Here is a 6,727-nt window from a genome sequence, read left to right on the forward strand (position 1 = left end):
TAGAAGAAAGCAGAAAGTTCATCAGGTATATCTCATAACGCGCATGCCCTCATCAGGGCGGTATTCTGCAGAGTTTAGAAGACTCTTAAGGTGGTGCCCTCGCTAGGGGATGTCGTGGTGTTGGCTTTGAAGGACCAGGCGGGGCTCTGCATAATTGGATACAACTTAGGGACTTTGCAGACGTGCCAGTCTGCACGTAAGAAGTTTTCAAAGTCATCGCGATCGCATATTTTGCGTTGCGGTCTCCTTCAATTTTGGTGCTGCGGCTCTGGAGGGCCGGTAGGGGCGGCAACTGGACGAATTGACGCAAAGTGATTTGGAGTATAGCCATTATATGCCCGCATTTCTCCGGGGTGCGTTGAGTTCTCCATGCTCTCTTCGTCCTGTTTTCCTAAGCTCTCTTACTCAGCAGTCACCTATACTCTCTGTGTGCTAACCGCACCACTCTCGTAGCCCTGAATACAGACAGTCCTCACCCATCGGGAGAGCAGCAGCGCCTCTAACAGCAGGATGCACGGCGCAACCGCTTCTGTCTCGGGACAATTACAGCTTAGGAGCCAATACTTTCGCCGCCGTCAGCCGTGAGTGAAACCTGCTGGAGGCCTGGCCGCATTTGGCGCACTGTCGCTGGTCAAGGCTTGGTAGGCATTACGCCCCTGTTACACGCTTCAATTCGGTGGAGAATACAATGACGGCAGGATGCAAAACATTTTAACGGTTAATATATGGAAGGTTTTCAAAGACGCTTACAGTGGTTTCGCCACAGGAGGGTGTCCAGGTGGGGGCCTATCCGGGGGATGACCTGGCCTAGAGGTGGCATCCTTATTATGCACCGGTCAGGTATCAGGGCTGAGTCTCAAACTAAGTGGGGTTCTATGTCCGACCAATGTTTCAGATGGCGTTTTACAATGTTATAAAGGTAATATACGATTAATCACGATTTTAATGAAATTGAGATCAGAAGTTTTAAACACAGTTTAAGTGAGCACTCGGGGAATTTGTATTATGCATAATTCATGGATACAACTTCTGGTGTCCGCTTCATTGCAGTTCAGGAGCACCACAAGACGCTTGCCAACGTTTGGATTAGACTTATTTTCTTCGTCTGGACTTGTCTTCGTTTCGTCAAGGGGACAAGTCCATATATCGAAATGTTGGCAAGCACGCTGATTTTTTTTTTTTTGCCTTGTTCACTTTGTGATTATCAAGGACCATCTGACCAACCTCTCTCTACCATGGACTTGAAGACCACGCAAAGCGTACGGAGGTAACAAGGGTAGAAGTAAGGTACACTTTTAACACCGGGGCCCTGAAGTGCACTTAAGCTCGGTACAAAAAGTGTCAATGAAAGTCGCACTCACAACCTCTGTTTCGTCGTAGTGAAATCAGGCGATCGTTGTAAATTTTGGCACCTATGTGCCTGGAATTACTTTCGTGAGTGGTTGATAGTTTGTCCTAGACAGTGCGTGTGCTCTATTCTCAGCCTACAGTGGGGTTAGTTTTGTGCCTATGTTCGTGAGCTTGAGCAAGTGTTTATCGTCACATTGCGCAACGTTTGTTCATATCTCTATTCATGCTTGCTGTACGACGTGCAACGCTTTTTCGATGCGCGTTGGATGACCTTTTCTATGTTGTTTCAAACTTTAAGAAATTTGATATCTTGGATATTTCCGAAAAGCTGGCGAAGCCTTGTATGGTGCCGGTGGATATTTCTTTACCATATTTTCTGGGTGCGTCTTGACGCTTGCTGTGATCATTGGCGAAGCAAGGAAAATGGGGGCTGTTGACTGCATCGTTTTAGATATTAAAATTTTTTTGGACTGTGTCATCAGTCAAAGAGAGATTAGGATTTGAGAGTATGACGTTCATATGGTCATCTAGCCACCGGTGGTGGATGCCAGCACCGAGGACCTGAAGAGCTCTGAGTTGAGCGAAGGCATGCTTCATGCAGCTTGTAAACTTCAATCCACGAGACATGGTTACGCTTACGGTGGCAGAGTCCCATGCGGGGAGATAGGAGGGGGTGGTGCAACTGGTGGGGTCCGCATATAAAGTTTAAAAAATGTATGTTATTTTCCTCAGAGCATTCCCAGTGATGCAGTGTGGAGAATGTAAGTGTTTCTTACCCTGGCCTGGCCGTTGATGGCGGACGAGGCTGGGGAGTCGTCCTAGAAGAAAGCAGAAAGTTCATCAGGTATATCTTATTATAACGCACATGCCCTCATCAGGGCGGTATTCTGCAGAGTTTAGAAGACTCTTAAGGTGGTGCCCTCGCTAGTGGATGTCGTGGTGTTGGCTTTGCGGGACCAGGTGGGGCTCTGCATAATTGGATACAACTTAGGGACTTTGCAGACGTGGCAGTCTGCACGTAAGAAGTTTTCAAAGTGATCGCGCTCGGTTGCGGTCTCCTTCAATTTTGGTGGTGCGGCTCTGGAGGGCCGGTAGGGGCGGCAACTGGACCAATTAGCGCAAAGTGATTTGGAGTATAGCCATTATATGCCCGCATTTCTCCGGGGTGCGTTGAGTTCTCCATGCTCTCTTCGTCCTGTTTTCCTAAGCTCTCTTACTCAGCAGTCACCTATACTCTCTGTGTGCTAACCGCACCGCTCTCGTAGCCATGAATACATACAGTCCTCACCCATCGGGAGAGCAGCAACGCCTCTAACAGCAGGATGCACGGCGCAACCGCTTCTGTCTCGGGACAATTACAGCTTACGAGCCAATACTTTCGCCGCCGTCAGCCGTGAGTGAAACCTGCTGGAGGCCTGGCCGCATTTGGCGCACTGTCGCTGGTCACGGCTTGGTAGGGTCACGGCTTGGTAGGCATTACGCCCCTGTTACACGCTTCAATTCGGTGGAGAATACAATGACGGCAGGATGCAAAACATTTTAACGATTATTATATGGAAGGTTTTCAAAGACGCTTACAGTGGTTTCGCCACCGGAGGGTGTCCAGGTGGGGGCCTTTCCGGGGGATGACCTGGCCTAGAGGTGGCATCCTTATTATGCACCGGTAAGGTATCAGGGCTGAGTCTCAAACTAAGTGGGGTTTTATGACCGACCAATGTTTCAGATGGCGTTTTACAATGTTATAAAGGTAATATACCATTAATCACGATTTTAATGAAATTGATATCAGAAGTTTTAAACACAATTTAGGTGAGCACTCGAGGAATTTGTATTATGCATAATTCATGGAAACAACTTCTGGTGTCCGCTTCATTGCTGTTTAGGAGCACCAGAAGACGCTTGCCAACGTTTGGACTAGACTTTTTTTCTTCGTCGGGACTTGTCTTCGTTTCGACAAGGGGACAAGTCCATTTGTCGAAATGTTGGCAAGCACACTGATTTTTTTTTGCCATGTTCACTTTGTGATTATCAAGGACCACCTGACCAACCTCTCTGTACCATGGACTTGAAGACCACGCAAAGCGTACGGAGGTAACAAGGGTAGAAGTAAGGTACACTATTAACACCGGGACCCTGAAGTGCACTTAAGCTCGGTACAAAAAGTGTCAATGAAAGTCGCACTCACAACCTCTGTTTCGTCGTAGTGAAATCAGGCGATCGTTGTAAATTTTGGCACCTATGTGCCTGGAATTACTTTCGTGAGTGGTTGATTGTTTGTCCTAGAAAGTGCGTGCGCTCTATTCTCAGCCTACAGTGGGGTTAGTTTTGTGCCTATGTTCGTGAGCTTGAGCAAGTGTTTTTCGTCATATTGCGCAACGTTTGTTCATATCTCAATTCATGCTTGCTGTACGACGTGCAACGCTTCTTCGATGCGCGTTGGATGACCTTTTCTATGTTGTTTCAAACTTAAAGAAATTTGATACCTTGGATATTTCCGAAAAGCTGGCGAAGCCTTGTATGGTGCCGGTGGATATTTCTTTACCATATTTTCTGGGTGCGTCTTGACGCTTGCTATGATCATTGGCGAAGCAAGGAAAATGGGGGCTGTTGACTGCATCGTTTTAGATATTAAAATTTATTTGGACTGTGTCATCAGTCAAAGAGAGATTAGGATTTGAGAGTATGACGTTCATATGGTCATCTAGCCACCGGTGGTGGATGCCAGCACCGAGGACCTGAAGAGCTCTGAGTTGACCGAAGGCATGCTTCATGCAGCTTGTAAACTTCAATCCACGAGACATGGTTACGCTTACGGTGACGGAGTCCCATGCGGGTAGGTAGGAAGGGGTGGTGCAACTGTTATGGGCCGCCTATAAAGATTAAAAAATGTATGTTATTTTCCTCAGAGCATTCCCAGTGATGCAGTGAGGAGAATGTAAGTTTTTCTTACCGTGGCCTGGCCGTTGATGGCGGACGAGGCTGGGGAGTCGTCCTAGAAGAAAGCAGAAAGTTCATCAGGTATATCTCATTATAACGCGCATGCCCTCATCAGGGCGGTATTCTGCAGAGTTTAGAAGACTCTTAAGGTGGTGCCCTCGCTAGTGGATGTCGTGGTGTTGGCTTTGCGGGACCAGGCGGGGCTCTGCATGATTGGATACAACTTAGGGACTTTGCAGACGTGACAGTCTGCTCGTATGAAGATTTCAAAGTGATCGCGCTCGCGTATTTTGCGTTGCGGTCTCCTTACATTTTGGTGCTGCGGCTCTGGAGGGCCGGTAGGGGCGGCAACTGGACCAATTAGCGCAGAGTGATTTGGAGCATAGCCATTATATGCCCGTATTTCTCCCGGGTGCGTTCAGTTCGCCATGCTCTCTTCGTCCTGTTTTCCTAAGCTCTCTTACTCAGCAGTCACCTATACTCTCTGTGTGCTAACCGCACCACTCTCGTAGCCATGAATACAGACAGTCCTCACCCGTCGGGAGAGCAGCAGCGCCTCTAACAGCAGGATGCACGGCGCAACCGCTTCTGTCTCGGGACAATTACAGCTTACGAGCGAATACTTTCGCCGCCGTGAGCCGTGAGTGAAACCTGCTGGAGGCCTGGCCGCATTTGGCGCACTGTCGCTGGTCACTGCTTGGTAGGCATTACGCCCCGGTTACACGCTTCAGTTCGGTGGAGAATACAATGACGGCAGAATGCAAAACATTTTAACGGTAGCAACGCTTCCACTGGTACCAAACAATAGGGATCACATGGCAAAAGTGTCGGTGAACGAAAGTGCGAAAAAAGCAGTTATGGGTGAAAGCAATCTCCGCTGCACAGGTGGCGCTGGAAAACTGCTGCCGACTGAGACCCACGTGACCGCAGCTTGAAAAGTCTAAGCTACGAGGCGCTCATTCAGACTGACAGCGTCCTTCGCTTAGGTGCGCGTTAAGATCAAATTTACTTCCTCTGCGTAGGGCACTGAGGCTACCAAAATAGGAGTCTATCGTCATCAGCCTCCGCACGAGCGCCAGCCTATGTTTGGTGCGTGCTCTCGTCTAAAGTCGCAGCTTTCCTGGGCCTAACCATTTGTTCATACCATCCCGCCACAGCACAAAGAGTGACGCTCTGAGCCGCACGTTGCTTACCATGAACCAAGACCGCCTCGCTCTCGTAGCCCTCAAAACTGACAGGCCTCACCCATCCGGAGAGCAAATAGCGCCTCCAGCAGCAGAATGCGCGGCACAACCGCGTTACCATGAACCCTTCGGGACTGCTTACACGGACTGTAAGCTGTGTGCTAGCGCTGCCAAAAGCGATACAACCCGAGGCAAAAGCTGCGAAGCGAGTTCTAAACGTGACACATGAACGCCAGCCGCACTCAACTCGGAGCGAACAAAGATCAGCCCGAGACATACAGAGCGGCACAAACACTGCGACAGCATGGCTGAATTGCTGGCACAATGGGGACAGAAGGTCGCAGCAGCAATGCTTTGAACGCCGCTTCCTCGCTGGTAGCGAAGCGCAAGAAAGTACAGCAAGCAGAGCCTAGCAACTGCTAAAGCACAGCTCAGTGAACTCACCGTTGTTTTCTGGGATTCCATTGTTGAAGTCAGCAGCGGGCAATGCTATATGGCTTGGCCATGGGCTCGTGACAACGGCGCGCTCGTGAGAACGGCACGCTGTGACAACGGCGCGCTCGTGGAAGCGGTGGTCTCGCGCTCGTAGCTTCGTCGTCACAGTAATCTGCCTTCGGGTGTATATAGCAATGCAGCTTTGCCTGCGTATTTTTCTATTGTTCCAGCTCATTGATTAGCTTGTGCGACGCCAAGCCCCACATTCCCGCATCGTCACTGGCCGAAGCCCAGTGATTGCATGGGTATTTCGTTGCTCCAGCAAAGCAGAAAGAACGAAAATAAAAGCGCAAAATCCAGACAGCGAAATCCAAGTGCTCCCGTGCGTGGAACACAGAGAAGACGAAGACTGTTCTGGCGTGCCTTTGTCTTGGCTTTGAATTTATTTACGTCGATACGGGTTTTCTATTGCACACATTTGTGAGTCTTGTTGCGGAGTTTAGTTCATAGATCACTCTTTTCCTCTTCTCGCGGCGGTTCACTTCTCTCTCATAGAATTTACTTGGAGACGCTATGTTGCGTTTTTCACGCAACATAGCGTCTCTTGTTAGCACGGGAGCCAGCATATCGGTGCAACCCGGTAGCGTCGTCTTCTGTGAAAACACTGACGCAACGAAATAACAGCTCCATATTGTACGACAAGGGGAAGGTTTAAAGCACCGGCTTTTGGAGTAGATCGGAAAATGAATGGGAGTGAGCGGTAAGTATGGCTGCTTTTCCCGCTTGCATTGCACTGACGCTCGAGAGAATTAGGTAATTTA

At 49.2% G+C, this 6,727-nt stretch overlaps 1 long non-coding RNA gene across 1 annotated transcript; it reads right to left on the reverse strand.

The window, feature by feature from the left end:
* Nucleotides 1-4,173: 4,173 nt before the first annotated feature.
* LOC144136015 (uncharacterized) lies at nt 4,174-6,011 on the reverse strand. The gene is made up of 3 exons (XR_013315567.1): nt 5,916-6,011; nt 4,301-4,342; nt 4,174-4,220 (listed from the first exon to the last, which is right to left on the reverse strand). It is a non-coding gene; the product is annotated as an uncharacterized LOC144136015 (long non-coding RNA).
* Between the last annotated feature and the right edge of the window lie 716 nt (nt 6,012-6,727).

Source organism: Amblyomma americanum, chromosome 1 (assembly GCF_052857255.1).
Source record: "Amblyomma americanum isolate KBUSLIRL-KWMA chromosome 1, ASM5285725v1, whole genome shotgun sequence".
Lineage (NCBI taxonomy): Eukaryota > Metazoa > Arthropoda > Arachnida > Ixodida > Ixodidae > Amblyomma > Amblyomma americanum.